The sequence below is a fragment of the Stenella coeruleoalba genome, assembly GCF_951394435.1.
Source record: "Stenella coeruleoalba genome assembly, chromosome: 1".
NCBI classification, from domain to species: domain Eukaryota; kingdom Metazoa; phylum Chordata; class Mammalia; order Artiodactyla; family Delphinidae; genus Stenella; species Stenella coeruleoalba.
Genome location: NC_137169.1, coordinates 41,449,663 through 41,468,912, shown reverse-complemented (window position 1 = coordinate 41,468,912; position 19,250 = coordinate 41,449,663).

The following is a 19,250-nucleotide window of genomic DNA, read 5'->3' as shown; positions in this document are numbered from 1 at the left end:
GGAAGTTAGACGGGGTGGAGTAGTGGGGTTCCAAGGTTCCTCCCCTCCCTGGCCCGACGATAGAAACCCAGGATGGTCAGCCACAGCCTTGGCGCCTGGCAAAGTCCTGCACCCTCGGGGCCCCGGACTCCGTTGCCCACGGAGCAGCCAGGAAGACTAAGGCTCAGAGGTTCACAGTGACCGGCCCAGGGTCGCACATCCAGGCTCTGAGGAGCGAGAATCAGAGCCCAGGACGCTCAAGCCGGGTTGCTAGGTTGCAGCGGTGGGAGTGGCAGGGGCGGAAGAGTAGGCACCTTTGGTTCAGGGAGCTTCCGTAGTGGGCGGGAGGGGGCTGGGGCCTGAGCTCCCCTGGGATCCGTATTGGGGAGGAGCTTGGGGTTCTTGCTTGGGGCGTTGCCGTCACCCCTGATGGAAAGGACAAAGGTGGAGCATCACCTCTTTTCTCCTGGGAGGGGAAGATGGGACAGGAGTTCCCTTCCTGATCTCTACTGTCTGTGTTTATTTCCAAACTCTCCCTAAGCCGGCTGGAGCCAACCCAGTCCTGTGCCTTGGGGGAGACACACTCAATCGAGATAGTAGTCCTTTTAAAATTATCTTCTCCTCTTCCTCCTCCTCCAACAGCAGCACTGTGTGCCTACTGTGTGCCAGGTCCTGTACTAAGCACATTCCCTGCACAGGATCCTGCTCAGTGGGTGAGAAAGAGGCAAGAGCTGGGATCCAGGCTCTGTCGCTGGCTAGGTTTATTCATTCACAGATTACTCAAGTCAGCAAATATTTGCTAAGTACTTACTGAATGCCAGACCCAGTACAAGACAGGTGCCACCCCTGCCCAATTAAAACTATGTGTTGGGAGTTGAGGGGGGAGGCGACTAAACAGGCAAGGAGGATGCACTGATCAGGGCCAAGGAGGTCTGCCAGGGAGGTCAGGGAGGTCTGCCAGGGAAAGGCAAGTTAGGCAAGGTGCTTCACCTTAGTTCCCTTCTCAGTTAAATACGGCTAATAGTAGTGTATGCCACTTTGAGTGTCGTGAGGATTAAATGAGGTATTGTGCAAAGAGCTCTTAGCTCAGTGCCTACTCACTAGGCTTCCATTATTATAATTCTCAGATTCTTTGGTGTGGATATTGTCCCATTTCACAGAGGAGTGAACAGCTCGGAGCAAGTTCAGCTTATAAATCCTCTGAAGTGTCACAAGTTATGGGAGGCATCCTGCCCAGAGCAAGGGGCCATAGAGAAAGGTCATCACATTGGAGAGTGTGGGTTCTGGAGATGCTTCTGAGAAGGGGTGAGGCTGCAGCTGGGTTCCGAGGGGCTTGATGAGGGGCAGCATTGCAATTCATGGCAGGAAATGGGTGAGGGAGTGAGGGGTCCCTCTAAAGGAGCAGGTGGAGACGGAGGAGGTGGGGGCAGGCTGTGATGTTAGAGGTTAGAGGTCAGATCATGGAGATCGTTGAACTCCAGAATAAGGCTTTCAGAGTGTGGGTACTGGGAGCCATTGATAGCAGTGCCTGGTGAGATTTGCATTTGGATTGGATAGATTGTTAGGAGGAAGGCCGAACCCCTCCGAGGGGGAGCCGTGAGAGATGGCAGCACCAAAAAAATGACCAGTGGGCGTAGGGACAGGGAGAGAAGAGGTTGACTTCAAGAACTGCTGGGAGCCAGACTCTCCACCGTTGATCCAATATGGGGAGTAAGCTGGGGGGAGGACTCATGGCTGATTTTCAGGTGTCTGGGCTGGATGTCTCATTGAGGGCGACACTCAGAGTCGTGTGCTCCTGGAACAGAGGCAAGATTGGAGGGTGAGGAAAGAATTCTCAATATTCGAAATACAGATGTTGGGGACTTCCCTCATGGCCCAGTGGTTAAGACTCTGCGCTCTCAGTGCAGGGGGCCTGGATTTGATCCCTAGTCTGGGAACTAGATCCCGCATGCCACAACTAAGACCTGGCGCAGGCAAATAAATAAATAAATATTTTTAAAAAGAAAAGAAAATACAGACTTTGAAGGGCTCATAGGGCCTCTAGGAATGGACACCAAATGGTAGAAAGAGTCAACATGTGGGTGGCAGCAGGGCCTTGGGAGGATGAAATGGGTCAGCCCCATCCCTTCCCCCCGCCATAGGACACAGGACTCTCTTGGTGGAGACCATGGGCCAGGGAAGGGTGTTGAGACCCCAGATATTGGAGTTCTGCCTCTCATCATTTTTGTTCATGCCTATTAAAATCATTCTCCTAAAACTTTGCACCCTTTAAAGGTCATTGTCCTGGGACAGGACACTGGGCAATCAGTCATGTATCTATTGTGACACCAATGTAACTTAAAACTTAAACTTCAGGACTCCCCACCTGTACAGGTTCTTTTCATTTTGTGCACATGGTCAAGTGGCTTCTTTTTCTTAAAAGTTTCAGGCTCCATTAAAAACTGCATCTGCCACTACACAGCATAGGTCACACCTTCTGGCTTCCTGTTTCTGTTAACTGTTGCTGCATAGCAAATGGCCCCAAATTCAGTGACTTAACACAATAACCATTTTTTTAATCTCATAATTTCATGGGTCAGGAATTTGGACAGGGCATGGCTGGATCATTCTTCTGCTCCATATAGTGCTGATGGAGATCTCTGGGTGGTATTCAGCTGGTGGATGTGTTAGTCTGGAGGGTAACAGCTTCAGTCACATGTCTGGTGCATTTGCATAGATGGCGGGAAGGCTGGGCTCAGCTGGACCATTGATTGGAGCACCTACATGTAGCCCCTCATCATGGTAGCCTCGGGGTATCTGATCTCTTACATGTCAGGGTTCCAGGGGCAGATATTCAGTGAACAAACTGAAAGCTACATGGCCCTTTATGACCTAGCCTTATAGGTCAAGGAATGTAACAAGACTCTTCCATTTGCAAGTGACTGACACCCAAGTCACACCGACTTAAAAAGAGGTAATTGATATCCTCCCAGAAGCTAGTCCTCAGTTACCAAGGCTTCTGCAACATATAGGGCCTCTGGAAAACCAGGCTTTCAGGACAGCTGAATGTTTGCCCATTTTAGCCCTACTAGTCTTTGTTTTAGCATTTTAGGGTGGAAGCTTTATAAAACATGCTACATGCTTTTCCATTTTCTTTTTCAAGGGACAGTGAAATACTCCAAACTTTCTCTGATTCAAATTCATCTCGGATGTATCATGATAGGACTGTGGGGTCTTATTGGAATGAGGTTTCATTGGCTCAGGCACTAAGAGACTCAAAATTTCTGGCATTTTCTAATGCATTTTTAAAATTTTGAAAACCTTTTATTATGAACGATTTCAAGCATATAAGAAAGTGGAGAGAAGAGTATGATAAACCTTTACATATTCATCACATAACCTTAACAATTACTAATATTTGCCATATTTGTTTGGCCTAATTTTTCTTTGAAGTATTTAAAAATAAATTATCAACATTGTGAAATTCCACTGTGAAATGCTTCAGTATGCATTTCTAAAACATGAGACATTTTCTTACAGAACCACAGTATCGTTAATACACTGTAAATAGGAAAAATAATTCCTTTATATTATCTAATACTCAATACATATTAAGATTTACCCAATTGCCCTCACTGAGGATGGACTTATTTGTTTGTTTGTTTATACATACATACATACATATAACATATAACTTATCGATTTATTGTTCGAACCAGGATTTGGTCAGCTATAGCAGATGCTGTCAGAGTCCCACTCGTACCCTTGGACCTTTTAGTTCACTGATTTCCAGCTTCCAGAATCAGTTTCTCTATGTCTAAGGTCTTTTAGTTCAGAACCACAGAAGCAGGTGGCACACCAGAGTTGGGGTAGTGGGAGCCATCTCCCCAGAGTAGGCAATTAGAGGGTGCATTGTTTGTAGAGAATTTTTTTAAAATATTTATTTATTTGGTTCCACCGGGTCTTAATTGTGGCAGGCGGGCTTCTTAATTGCGGCTTGCTGGCTGCTTAGTTGCAGCACGTGGGCTCCCTAGTTGTGGCATCTGAACTCTTAGTTGCGGCATGCGTGTGGGATCTAGTTGCCTGACCAGGGTTCGAACCCAGGCCCCCTGCATTGGGAACGCAGAGTCTTATCCACTGAGCCACCAGGGAAGTCCCTTGTAGAGAATTTAAAACAATAATAAAACTGACTACAAGTTGGTCAGCTCTTTAAATTATCACCATAGCCCAGCAATTCTGAAAAATTTCAGAAAGAAAATATTACTCACCTCCAAAAAATTGTTGGTGGTCAAAGTTCTAAACAGTCCCTGCAGTGACTGTGTGTGTATACAGATAGATACACACATATGTAAAATATATTCATATATTTTAAATTTTGATTTATAATTTTAAAAATTTTATTTATTTTTTAAATATTTGTTTCGTAGTACATTTCTAAATGTTGGAACACACAAATAGATGTGCGTAACCACCATCAAAATCAGAATTCAGAGCAACTCCATCACCCCAGAAAACTTCCCCCTGCTGCTCCTTTATAATCAAGCCTTCTCCCCAACCTCTAACCCTTGGCAACCACTGATCTGTTCTCTGTCTTTACAGTTCTTTCTTTTCCAGAATGTTATATAGATAGAATCATATAGCATGTGGCCTCTTGCGATTGGTTTCTTTCACTCAGAATAACGCCTTTAAGATTCAACCAAGTTGTTGCATGTGTCAATAGTTCATTCCGCTTTATTGCTGCATAGTATTCAATTGTATGGCTATACCACAGTTTGCTAATCCATTCACTGTTGAAAGACATTTGGATTGTTTTCATTTTGGGTGATTGTGAATAGATGAATGAAACTGCTATAAACCATGAACAGGCTTTTGTGTGATCACAAGTTTTCATTTTTCCAGGGTAAATACTTGGGAGTATGATTGCCAGTTCATATGGTTAAGTGTATGTTTAACTTTATATTTCCAGAGAGGTTATACCATTTTTCATTCCCACCAGCAACATATGAGAGTTGCTGCCTCATCACTCCTGGTTTGTCTGGCGCATTTTTTTAAAGCCATTCTGATCGTAGTGCAGTGGTATCTTATGGTGGTTTTGATTTGCATTTCCTTAATGACTAGTGACCTTAAGCACCTTTTCATGTATTTATTTTTTATCATATATCTTCTTTGCTGAATTGTCTGTTCAACTATTTTGCCCAATTTTTAAAAAGTTAAATTGTTTGTTGTCTTACACTTGAATATTTTTAAATAACAGCTTTTTTGAGAAATTATACATATACCGTACAATTCACTTTTTAAAGTGTACAATTCAGTGGTTTCTAATATATTCCCATAGTTGTGAAACCATCACCATAATCAATTTTAGAATATTTTCATCACCCCAAAAGAAATTCTGTGCCCATTAGCAGTTACTACTCATTGGCCCCAGACTCTCCAACTCTACCTAGCCACTAATTTACTTTCGGTCTATCAATTTGTCTGTTCTGGAAAATTCACATAAATGGAATCATAAAACATGTAGTCTTTTGTGTCTGGCTTCTTTCAGTTAGCATAATGCTTCTGAGGTCCATCCATTGTAGCATGGATAAGTACTTCATTCCTTTTTATTGCTGAATAATATTCCATAAAATGGATATACCACATTTTGTTTATCCACTTCTCTGTTGATAGACATTTGAGTTGCTTCCAGTTTGTGGCTATTATGAATAATGCTGCTATGAACATTTTGTGTACAAGGTTTTCTGTGCACATACATTTTGATTTCTCTTGGTTATATACCTAGGAGTGGCATTGCTGGATCCTAACCCTATATTTAACCTTTTGAGGAGCTGCCAAAATGTTTTCCACAGCAACTGCACCATTTTACAGTCCTACCAGCAGTGCAGTAGGGTTCCAGTTTCTCCACATCCTTGACAATACCTGTTATTATCTGTCTTTTTTATTCTAGCCATCCTAGTGTGTGTGAAAGTGGTATGTCATTGTGGTTTTTCATATCACTGATGACTAATGATACTGAGCATCTTTTCATGTGCATTTTGGCCATTTGTATATCACCTTTGTAGATATGTTTTTTCAAGTCCTTTGCCAATTTTATTATTTTTTAAACTTATTTATTTTAATATGAACAAGGTTACATATATATATATATATATATATATATATATATATATATATATATATATATATGTACATAAAGCTGGGAAAGAGAAGGACCCATTGGGGCAAATGCATAGGGGGAGAGAAAGCATCTGAAAACAGCAGTGGGCATCCTGCCAGTTCCAAGTCTAGGGAAAACTGGCCGGGAGCTTTGGTCGGCCAAGTTAACAGTGAAGCCGGGGATGGCACAGTGGATGATACAGGTAGCTCTCTTCCATTCTCCTAACTGGAACTTCTCAAGTCTGGTGTAGTTCTGAAGTGGGCTCATATGCTCCATACCCTCCAACACACACACACACACACACACACACACACACACACACACACCCCACACACACACACACCCCACACACACACACACCCCACACACACACACACACACACACACCACACACACACACACTTGCACACCCCTGAGGTGTGGTCCTCCGGCTTGCTGTAGGAAGAGAGGAGGTTAAGTTTCACTTAAAGGGGCTGAACCGCTTTCCAGTGAGGCAAAGTCCATTCATGGTTACACACAGTTTGCAGAATAAGATCTGCTCTTCATTTGTTGAGTTTCTTCACAGAAGAAAGGAATTGGCTGATGGCTCCTGTGGAGCCCTGGGCAGGTTATGAGGCTGCCAGACTCCTATGAGCACAGGCACATCCATAGCACAGGCTGTCCCCCACGGTGCCACCTGGGTTTTGGCCAGGGGGGGACCCAGGTGCTTTGTATGAATGCGGCCCCAGAAGTGTATGCAGTCACAGCAGGTGTGGTGCTGTCCCCCATGGCCCCCCCGTTCTCTGCACAGATGGGTACCAAGTCTGATGGCAGTTAATACACAGGGCCTCCCAGCACCCGTGAGATGCTGTTCCCTCCATCCACACCACCTGTGTACTGGCCAGGTGGGTCCCAGTTGTAAGTGGGAATACCAGGTTCACCAATCATGGGAATGATGTTGTTCCCTCCTAGACGACCACCACCTGGATTGTGAGCAGGTGGGCCCCTTGTGTTTGGAAATAAGGTAGAACTAGAAGTGTGTTGAAACCCACGGGTGGTACCCACGCTTGCGACTCCAGCAGATGTGGGGCGCTCTGATGCAAGGTGGAAACTGACACGTCCCTTGACACAGATTTCTCTTCCTTGGTGATGGAACTTTTAAACATAGATTTTTTACATCCAGATGGGCCCTGTGTGCAGTGAATGAAAGTGGCCTCCAAGCGTGGGGATGGTGTTTTCCCCTGCCATCACCGTTCCACCTGTATTCAGCCTAGGTAGGCCCCAGGTATTTGGATTTAGGTGGAATCAGGTATGTTCCCAAATGCTGGGATGGTGCCTGTCCCTCCTACTGCAGCAGCCTTGCTGTGGTCAGGTAGATGGCAGGTTGTCTGGCCCAAAGTAGGAACAGAAGCGGTGCTGGGTGCCCCACTTAGTCCTGCCCCAAAGTTAAGTGGTCTGGATGCCTCTGAATGAGCGAGGCCTGAGGCTGACACACCGACTCCAAGGCTCCCACCAGCCATAGGGGCTGCAGGTCCCATGAACAGTGGGCCCGGTGTGGTGTCGGCAAACAGCCAGCTACTGTCCCCAGTACTGGGCATCCTGGTGGCAACTCCAAAGCCAGTAGCAATGGACACGGTCCTGGGGAGAATGCCTGGGTTGTCGCCAAAGGCCGGCTGCGTGTTGCTGGTGGTGGCAAATAAGGGAGCTGGCAAAGCGGACTGCATGATGCTGACTCGCGGTGGCTGGGCTGCAGGAGCGACTAGGACTTTATTTTGTGCTGAGGCTGCTGGGTTTCCCAATAGAAAATAATCATTAGGCCTCTGCCCATCGTTAGCCCCAAATGTGGCCTGAGACGGCAGACCTGGGTCCAAGAGAAGCTTGAAGTGTTGGTCTATCTGTTGGCCGATGTTGCAGGTAAATGAGTTGAGGCATGGGCCGAGGCATTGCTACCACTGGATGGTGTGTTCCCAGAAATAGGAACAGCCGTGTGAAATGGGTACTGGTTCTACCTGGAGACAGGGGCAGACTGGAAAATGACAGCCTAAGAAGGAGGTATGGTGTCCATAGCTTTGGTGTCAGAGGTGCTGCCTACTGAAGCACCGATGACGGCCGAAGCCATTAATGGGGGGCTGGGGAAAACAGGAGCACCAGGGAGAGAGGCCCTCTGCTGCCTATCAGAGGTCCCAAATATGGGCTGAGGGTTGGTTTTGGGGCCAAAGGGATGGTTAAAAATTGGGGTGGCGCAGGGGACCATCGGCACAGGTCGTGTGATGGACACTGGTACCCCTGCAGGGTGCCTCTCTGCTCCACCCTGAAACCTGGGGGAGACCTAAAAATGACAGCTTGGGAAGGGGCAGTAGTGTCCATGTCAGTGACATCGGTATCTACAGTAGGCTGGAAGGTCAAACTTCCAGATACCATGACCATGCTAGTGGAAGGAATTGCCATAGAAGTCATGGGCTGCCCAGTTAAAATAGGGGGATTGATGGTAGGGACTGTAAGAGGGGTAGGTAAGTATAAAGGAGGGGTAGAATCTACACAAATGGGTGTTGGGGGTTCCTTTTCATGGGATGGTGGCTGGAAGGAGAAAGCTGGGATGCTAGGAGGCGTGGGGAGGTGAGAAATAAGAGGTTTTGTGGCCGTGACTGAATGAAAAGGGCCTTCATTCTTCTTAAGTGGAATTCCCAAAATGGGATTGGAAGCTGAAGGAGGAAGAGAGTCAGCAGCAATAGCAAGAGGAGGGGACTTCGCGACTGTGTATCTTGTTTCCTGATCAATATTAGGTGTTGGGGAAGGTGCAGGGAAAGACAGGTTGGGGGACCTGGAATATAGGTCGGCCAAGTCAGTGGTAGTAGCAGGGACCTCCAAGGGGTGAGTGGTCAGGGGCAGGGAGTCTGCAGTCTGTGAGGCAGGTGGGGAGAGAGAAGGGGCAGGCTGAGGGGCACTGCAGTCTTCCTTGACCTTCCTTATATTATTCAGAATCTTGTTCCACTGACGCTCAGTGTTCTTCTCCAAGGTGCCTGGGTTTTTGGCAAGAGCTAAGCACGGAAGCTTAGGAGGAGGGGCAAATCACCTCGATCCCATGTCAGTGGCGGGGGCGACCTCAGCCCCGATAGCGACAGGGGAATCTTCCGCTTGCAGGGCCTGCTGGTAGCTGCTGGTAGATACCAGGGAAGGGGAGCTTCTTGGTGGGATGTCTGAACATTTTTCACGCTGCAACTCCTTCCCAGACATCAGTGAGCTGATGAGCTGGGCCGGTGGTCTTCACCCAGCACTTGCCCTCTCCAGCAGCAGGGAGCAGTGTGCAGCTGGGGCAGAGAACACCATGGCATGGGATTCAGGCTTCCAATGAGGCAGGACATCTCCAGCATCTCCATCTGAGCGGATGACATGGCTTTCTGAGGAGGAGCTCACTGGAGACATCTGGGCGTTCTCACTCAAGTTGTCTTCTGGGTGCTCGGGAAGGAGGCTCAGGATTGCACTTGAGGGAAGTGAGGACTCCGCTGGTCTCCTGGGGCCTAGATGTCAATGGTATATCCCCATTGCTATGGTGGCCCCTCTTCCGATCGTCCTCTCCTTCCTTCCGTCTCTGTGTGATCCTCCTTTGCTATGCCTCTTCGGGGCTCTGCTTGGACCTTCACCTCACTCTCCTTTGGGCAAGGAAGTGGGAGGTGACTGGACGTACCGGCTTCCTAACCTTGACTACCTGCTCAGGTGGTGAACGCAGGAGGGTAAATTTGCGCCCAGGTGGAGGAATCTTGATGGTTCTCGAGTGGCCGAACATCATGGAATTACGAGCAGACAGCACGGGCTTCTTTGGCGAGTCCCTCCAGCTCACCAAGGGAAGCAACCCCAGCCGGGAGTACCTGGCCTGCTGGATGGGATATTGCGTTTTTGGCGCGATGTAAAAGCCAGGCGATAAAGGCATTCGATCCCGGTGGGACAGCCTGCGACCAGGGCAGAAGGCAGGCGCTGGAGCAGCGGGGTGGTCCCGGTCAGATGTGGCAGCCTCCTGGGAGGGAAAAACCAGTGGGTGACAGCCCACCGGGGCCCCACGGCGGGGCCGGCAGCGGTGGAGCCAGGTACGTAATTTACAAAGTAAATTGCCCGTGTAGAACCGGTTGTGCGTCAAGCAATCCCAGAATAGAGTGTGAAACTGGGAGAGCTTCTCCCTAGCTTCTAACTCCTCTCGAGGTCTAGCACACACTGGACGCTGGACAGCTCAGGCTGGCGTTTGTGACATGTCCATTGTACATGTCACAGAGAAAGGGCGGGCGGGGTGGGGGGTAGGGTGGGGTAGGGGGCGCACGCAAGCCCAGCCCATGAAGAAACCAGGCCCGAGGGCAAAGGGCAGGGCCCCAGAGCCCGACCCCTTCTGGACTTTCAAGCGGCTGGTACTTCTCGCTGTGGGTGGCAGGTGTTTGGCACCGGATGGGGCACCATGAGGAGACTGTTGCGGACTGTGGAAGCCTTCTCCTCCAGAGCTCACCCTGCCTGGGCACCAGCTCTGCAGGGCCCTCAGAGCCTGGGTATGTATCGGCCAGCCCTTCCCCTCCGCGGGCCCCAGAGGCCAGAGCCTGCTCAAAGCTGAGTCCTTTGCCCATTTTAAAATTCGGTTATTTGTCCGAGTTGTAAAAATTCTTTATATATCCCAGATAGAGCCCCTTATCAGCTAGATGGTTTACAAGTATTTTCTCCCATTCTAGGGTTATCTTTTCACTTTCTTGGTGGTGTCTTTTTTTTTTTTAATTTTTAAAAATTAAAAAAAATTTAATTAATTAATTAATTTTTGGCTGCACTTGGTCTTCGTTGCTGTGCACAGGCTTTCTCTGGTTGCGGCGAGCTGGGGCTACTCTTCATTGCAGTGCGCGGGCTTCTCATTGAGGTGGCTTCTCTTGTTGTGGAGCACGGACCCTAGGCTCACGGCTTCAGTAGTTGCAGCGCACAGGCTCAGTAGTTGTCGCTCGCGGGCTCTAGAGCACAAGCTCAGTAGTTGTGGCGCATGGGCTTAGTTGCTCTGTGGCATGTGGGATCTTCCCGGACCAGGGCTCGAACCCGTGTCCCCTGCATTGGCAGGCGGATTCTTAACCACTCTTGGTGGTGTCTTTTGCAGCACAAGTTTTAAATTTTGATAAGGAACAATACATTTGTTTTTTCCTTGTTGCTTGTGTTTTGGGTTTTACCTTTAAGAAATAGTGCCTAAACTAAGATCACGAAGATTTACACCTCTATTTTCTTCAAAATAAAGTTTTATAGTTTTAAGTCTTAAATTGAGTCTTTGATCCATTTTGAATGAATTTTTGTATATGTGTGAGGTAATGGTCCTAATTCTTTCTTTTGCATGTGGATACCTAACTGTCCCAGAACCATTTGTTGAAAAGACTGTTCTTTCCCCTATTGAATTATCTTGGCACCCTTGTCAAAACTCAATTAACCAGAAATGTGAGGACTTACTTTGGACTCTCAGTTCTATTCTGTTGATATATGTCTATCTTTATGCCAGTATGACACTGTCTTGATTACTGTAGTTTCGTACTAAGTTTTGAAATGGTAAAGTGTGAGTCCTTCAGTTTTGTTTGTCTTTTTCTAGATTGTTTCTGCTATTTTGTGTCCCTTGAATTTTCATATAAATTTTAGGATTAACTTATCAATTTATACAAAGAAGTCAGAAAATTGATGTGGATTGTATTGAATCTGTAGATTAATTTGAGCATTCCCATCATAAAAATATTAAGTCTTCTGATTGATGAACATGGGATGTCCTGTTTATTTGGGTCTTTTAAAATTTCTTGCAACAATGTTTTGTAGTTTCTAAGGAATAAGTTTGTACTTATTTTGTTAAATGTATTCCTAAGTATTTTATTCTTTTTGATGTTATTGTAAATGGAATTGCTGTCTTTTTTTTAAGTTTTTTTTTGTTTTTATTTATTTATTTATTTATTTTTTGGCTGCATTGGGTCTTCGTTGCTGTGCACGAGCTTTCTCTAGTTGCATTGAGCGGGGGCTACTCTTTGTTATGGTGCGCTGGCTTCTCATTGCAGTGGCTTCTCTTGTTGTGGAGCACGGGCTCTAGGCATGCGGGCTTCAGTAGTTGTGGCACGTGGGCTCAGTAGTTGTGGCTCGCAGGCTCTAGAGCACAGGCTCAGTAGTTGTGGAGCACGGGCTTAGTTGCTCCGTGGCATGTGGAATCTTCCCGGACCAGAGCTCGAACCCATGTCCCCTGCACTGGCAGGCGGATTCTTAACCACTGCGCCACCAGGGAAGTCCCGAAATTGCTGTCTTAATTTTATTTTTGGATTGTTCATTACAAGTGTATAGAAATGCGATTTTTGTATATTAACCTGCACCCTTGTTGACTCATTTATTAGTTCTAATAGTTTTTAGTAGTTGGTTCCTTAGGGTATTCTATACAAGGTTGTATCATCTGTAAACAGAGATATTAGTTTTACTTCTTCATTTCTAATCTAGATGCCTTTCATTTCACTTTGTTGCCTAATTTCCCTGGTTAGAATCTCCAATAAAATGTTGGTTAGAGCCACAAGACTGGACATCCTTATTTTGTTCCTGATCTTAGGGTGGCATCATTCTGTCTTTCACCATTAGGTATGATGTTAGCTGTGCATTTTTTGTAGATGCCTTAATTAGGTTGAGAAAGTTCCCTTCTATTCTTAGTTTGTTGGGTGTTTTTATCATGAAGGGGTGTGAATTTTGTCAAATGCTTTTTATGCATCGAGATAATCATATGGTTTTATCATTTATTCTGTTGATATGATGTATTATATTACTCAATTTTTGGATTTTAAACCAACCTTATATTCCTGGGGTAAATCCCACTTGGTCATGGTGTATAATACTTTTTGTATGTTGATGGATTTAGTCCATTTTGTTGAGAAATTTTGCATCTATATTCATAAGGAATATTGGTTTGTAGTTTTCTTGTGATGCCTTTGTCTGATTTTCGTATCAAGGTAATACCAGTTTCTTAGAATAAGTTGGAAAATATTATCACCTCTTCTATTTTTGGGAAGAGTTTGTGAAGAACTGGTATTTATTCTTCCTTAAATGTTTGGTAGAATTCACTAGTGAAACAATATGGGCCTGGATTTTTCTTTGTGGGCAGTTTTTTGATTACTAATTTGATCTCTTAACTTGTAATTGATCTATTCAAAATCTGTTCAAATTTTCTGATACTTCTTTTGTCAATTTCAGTAGTTTACATCATTCTAGGAATTTGTCCATTTCATTGAAGTTATCTAATTTGTTGGTACATAGTTTTTACAATATTCCCTTATAATCCTTTAAAAAATTTTCTGTAAGTCCAGTAGTGGCATTACCCTCTTTCATTTCTGATTTTAGTAATTTGAGTCTTTTTTCCTCAGTCTTTAGTCTTTTTTCCTGGTCAGTCTAGCTAAAGACTTGTCAATTCTGTTAATCTTTAAAGAAAAAAACCTTATTTTTTATTTTGCATATTGTTTTTCTATGCTCTATTTCATTAATTTCCACTCTAATCTTTATTATTTCCTTCATCTATTTTCCTTGGGTTTGGTTTATTCTTTTTATTATTGAATATTGAGCATTTGTTTTTATATATTCTGGATACAAGTCCTTTGTTGGATATGTAATTTGCAAACATTTTCTTTCAGTCTATAGCTTATCTTCTCACTCTCTTAACAATACCCTCCATAGAGCAAAAGTTTTAAATTTTCATTAAGTTCAATTTATCAATTTTAAAGAATTATGTTTTTAATATCATATCTACAAACTCTTTGCTTAACTCAGAGTCATAAAGATTTTCTCCTGTCTTTTAATATTTTAATAGCTTTACATTTTGACCTATGATCCATTTTGAGTTAATTTTTGTATAAGGCATGAAGTTTAGGTTGAAATTCATTCTTTTGCATACCAAAAGAATGACCAAATGTTCTAACATTATTTGTTAAAAAGACTATCCTTTGTCTATCGAATTGTCTTTGCACCTGTGTTGAAGGAATAATTGGCCATGTCTGTGTGCATCTATTTCTGGATTCTATTTTGTTCCACTGATTTATGTATCTATCCCTTTGTTAATACCACACTGTCTTCATCACTGTAGCTTTATAGTAAATATTAAAATTGGGTGCCACGAATCCTCCAACTTTATTCTTTTTTTTCCAAATTTGCTTTGATTATTCTAGTTCCTTTTAGCTCTCCTTATAAACTTTAAAATATGTTTGTCTGTATCTGCAAAAATTCCTGCTGGCATTTTGATTAGAATTGTGTTGAATGTATAGCTCAATTTCAGTTTCAAGGAAGAACTGAATTTTAACTATATTGCGTATTCCAACCCATGAACATGATATGGCTCTCCTTCCATGTAGATCTTCTTTCATTTCTTTCATCAGCATTTCATAGTTTTCAGCACGCAGATTCTGAACGTCTTGTGTTAGATTTATACCTAACTATTTCATTTTGGGGGGAACCACTGAAAGTGCTCTTTTAAACATTTGGTTTCCAATTGTTCAGTACTATTATATAGATATAACATTTGATATTTATAAGCAGACATTGTATCTTGTAACTTTTCTAAATTCACTTACTAGTTATAGGAGCTTTTTTTTGTATATTCCTTGGGATTTTCTACATAAATAATCATGTCATCTTTAAGTAGGGATAGTTTTACTTCCACTACAATGCTGATTGGGAGTTATGAGAGTAGAGATCCTTGCCATGTCTTAATCTTAGGGGGGAGAGGTTTAGTCTTTCACCCTTAAATATGATATTAGTTCTGGGTTTCAGGCAAGCTTTGAGTCCAGGCTGGGAGGTACTAGAGGAGTAAAACAAGAAGACTCACCACTGGATTAGTGGTTCTTCAAGTTCTGGTTTCCTTCCTCAGCCCTCTTGCTATTCTTTACTTTTCAGAGTCCTCAGATAACTGTTCCATGTGTTCTTTCTGGGATTTTTTGGTTGCATACAATGGCAGAGATAGGGTGGAATGTGCTTACTCCATCTTAACTGGAACCAGAGCCAAATGATCACCTTTTAATTACTTATACCTTAACAAGCACATGGAAGTTAATTCAGGACAATCCAAGGTATACAGTCGGCCCCCAACATATGCAGACTCAGCTACTTGCATTTGTTTAAAAAATAAGTTAGTAAAGGTTTGGAATCATTGGAGCTTTCTTAGGATGCCATTATTCCAACCTCTGTGGAACTACATATTCCTGTGTTTAAACAGCAGATTTGAAATAAATGATAACAGCATAGTGAGTGTAAAGATGAAGAATGAGAACTTGAGTTAATGTTGTCACTGTATGTGACCTCTTGGAGATTTTTGTTTGTGTTTGAAATTTAAAACAGCAAAACAAAGTGAAATTTGAGGTGCAATATTTTGGTTTGGTAAGCATGCTGTAGTTCAGGTAAAAATCAAAGATATTAATTCCAAATCCTTATTTGTGCCTTTTACAATATTCTCCGAACTTTTATGGAGTTCACACTTTTGGAAGTCCTTTTTAATGTGTGATTTTTTTTAAACTTTGGGAAAAAAATTATCCTTTCTTTTCAATATCACCTTGTCTACTAAAAATGCTGCTGGATGTAGGTATATTAGTGAAACGACTATCCCAGGCAAATGAAACTGTGTGCACAATAAGAACAAAGTTTGAAAGTTAATGTTAGCTTTTGAAATACTGTGCAATCTAAAAGAAAGCATAGACATAAGGGGATCAACTCATAATTTATTCTTTGCCCCACGTGATTTGTTTTCTGAATTATATTTTATTATTTGGTGTGAAATTTTAGATGACGTTAGTAAGACACAAATGTTTGCAGAGGGCCAGAATCAACCTTGAACAATGTATAGTAAAATTCATGCTTGAAGATTGGCACATAAAAATCCTAGAGAAGGTCATTGGCTATATAACAGAAAATGAAAGGAATGAACATTTACAAGGAAAAAAAGAATCAAATTTTGAAGAAGAATTCCAGGAGAAATGACAAAATGTGCCAGAAGAAGTAAAAAGGCAATGCTTCAATACTCTGATCATTTCTACCAAGAACTGGACACTCATTCTAAAGCAATGACTCAAATAATGTCAATATATGCTATCATTCAGCCATTTCATCTTATTTTGCCGAATAAAAATGGAGATTTTTACCAGGCATAGTAGAATGGTGAAGATACTCTAGTGGAAATTTTGGACTCTGGAGACAAACTGAAATCCACTAGCATGCATCCTCCAAAAACAAAGTAATATGCAGCGTTATGATTTCTGGAATTTGTTGTGAAATGGATTTTTAAGAATCTCCATCAAAGTATTTATGGGTTGCTTCATGTAAAAGAGGTTTTTCAAAATTAAAACTGATAGAAAGGAGTAAAGACGGATTGATAGGTTATACTGTCTATTTAGCATGCATACGTGAAGAATATAATTTTGATGAAGTCACTTGCAAATTTGTAAAAGTTAAAGCTTGAAAATAAATTTTATTGTTATTATTCATTATTGCAATAGATCAATAGGGGGTATGTTTCCCCCCTTTTTTAAAAACCACATTGATGTATTTGGAAATCATTTATCTTTCCTTTTTACTTTTTGGTATTATAATACGTGTTTTATTTTTTATTATTTTAAATTTTAATGGCATGATTATACATACAAAGTTCAACAAAAGAAACTTTTCACTATATTTCTTTTCTATCTGATTATTTTTCATTTTATTTCATACTAATTATTGAAAATAATTTTTTCATATAGTGAAAGGGGTTAAACATGACCCATTGCAAGTATCAAATATATTAGGTATACCACTGTACAGGATTGCTTTACCTGCTTGCCACATGCCAAGGAATTAACACTCCCAGGGATCAGTCCTCTACAAATGATTTTTGCCAGTTGGTATATAACTGTTCCAGCTCCCTTGCTTTTTGGGTGGGGGTAATTCTGAGTCTTATGTTTTGTGCCATTTCCAAGAGTTTCCTCATGAGATTGAGATCCAGCTGCCCACTGTTGTAGCTGGCTTAACAGTAAACCCTGCATTAGCACTTTTCCTTCCCTGCATCTCTTCCTTGCTTCCCTACTGGTACTCTAGTACCTCCCAAATACACTCAAATCCATATATTAGAGTCTTCTTCTGGGGGAACCATTACTATTTAATCTAGAACAGCCATTGGGCTTTTTCTTTTTTAATGTCAGTGATTTACTAAAGAAACTGAGGCAATTTTCCTGTTTCTTCATGGTGTCATTTAATTCTTTTCTTCACCCCCTGTATTTCTGGTAAACTGGAAGTTAGTTATAAAAGGTCGTCTAAAGTCAGGTAAAACATCCTTGTTAAGAGTATTTCATAGGTCACACTTTTTATTTCATACTACACAACATCAGAATGCATACTTCATCCATCTGTTGTCACACCAATAGTGTTGCTAAAATTGATCAGTGGGTTTAGTTGGGGACAGTCTGACTCCTTGATTGATAAGGTGCATTTTCCCCCTTTATAACCTCTTAGTAATCTGTAAATGGATAATCTGATACCTTACAAGCCTCTAGTTCGTTATTGTGATAAGCAAAATATCACCTTTACCCCAAAGAAGTCCGTGTCCTAATCTCCAGAATTTGTGAATATGTTATGTTACCTAGAAAGAGAGAATAAAGATTGCAGGTGGAATTAAGGATGATAATCAACTGATGTTAAGATAAAGAGATTATTTTAGATTATCCAGGTGAGCCCAGTGTAAGCACGAGGGTCCTTTAAAGAGAGAGGCATGGGGGGAGGGGTCAAAGTCAGAAAGAGATTTGAAGATGCTACACTGATGGCTTTGAAGAAGGAGAAAGAGGCAGCTAGGCAAGGAATGCAGGCGGCCTCTAGAACCTAGGATAGGCCAGGAATCAGATTCTCTCCTAGGGCCTCGTAAGGAACACAGACCTCATGACATCCTGATTTTTAGCCCATTGAGACTCATTTCAGACTCTTGACCTCCAGAACTGTAAAATAATAAATTTATGTTGCTTTAAGCCACTAAATGTGTAGTTACAGTAGCAATAGGAAATGAATACATCCACCAAACTTTGATCGAATGTGTTTTGCATCCATTGATCATCATTACCTAGAACATTATTCCATGAGGGCTTGCAAAAAAGTGTTTTTCTAATTCCATCATTCCATCAATATTTTCTAGTTGGAATTATTTTGTAAGGAAAGACCTTTCCTCATTAGCCAAGATATTTGGTTACATGCAATTTGACAGGCAGTTTGAGTCGAAAAGGCAGGCTCCATGATTTATATTTTCCCATTAATTGCCAAAATTCAGAATTAGGAGTGGGTATAATAGCTATCTCCAATGGTGACAAATGCATTTTTAAAGAGGATCATTATGATATATGTTGACCTCAGCCAAGATAAATTCTGTAAGCCTTCTTTACCTCATCTGTAAAATGGGGATGATGGTGGTCTTACCTCAGAGTTTGCTGTGAGGACATAATAATAATAATAAGTTTATGCACCTAATAACAGATCCTCAAAATGTCTGAAGGAAAAATTGACAGAATCAAAGGGAGAAACAGTTCTACAATAATAATTGGAGACTACAGTATCTCCCTTTCAATAATGGATGGAAAAACCAGACAGAAAATAAGGGAAGCAGACTTAAGAATGAAATTCTGATACATGCTACAACATGGATGAAGCCTGAAGACACTGTACTTAGTGAGGTAAGCCAGTCCTGAAAGGACGAATATTGTATGATTCCACTGATATAAAGTACCTAGAATAGCCAAATTTATAGAAACAGAAAGTAGAACAGGGACTTCCCTGGTGGTCCAGTGGTAAAGAATCCGGCTTCCAACGCAGGGGACGTGGGTTCGATCCCTGTTGGGGAACTAAGATCCCACATGCCACGGGGCAACTAAGCCTGCAGGCCACAACTACTGAGCCCATGTGCCTAAACGAGAGAGCCTGCATGCTGCAAGCTACAGAACCCAAATGCCCTGGAGCCCGCGGGCCACAACTAGAGAGAGAAAACCTGCACGCCACAACTAGAGAGAAGCCCGCGTGCTGCAACGAAAGATCCCACGTGCCTCAACGAAGATCCTGTGTGCTGCAACTAAGACCTGACGCAGCCAAATAAATAAATAACAACAACAACAACCAAAAGAAAGTAGAACAGTTGTTACCAGGGGCTCAG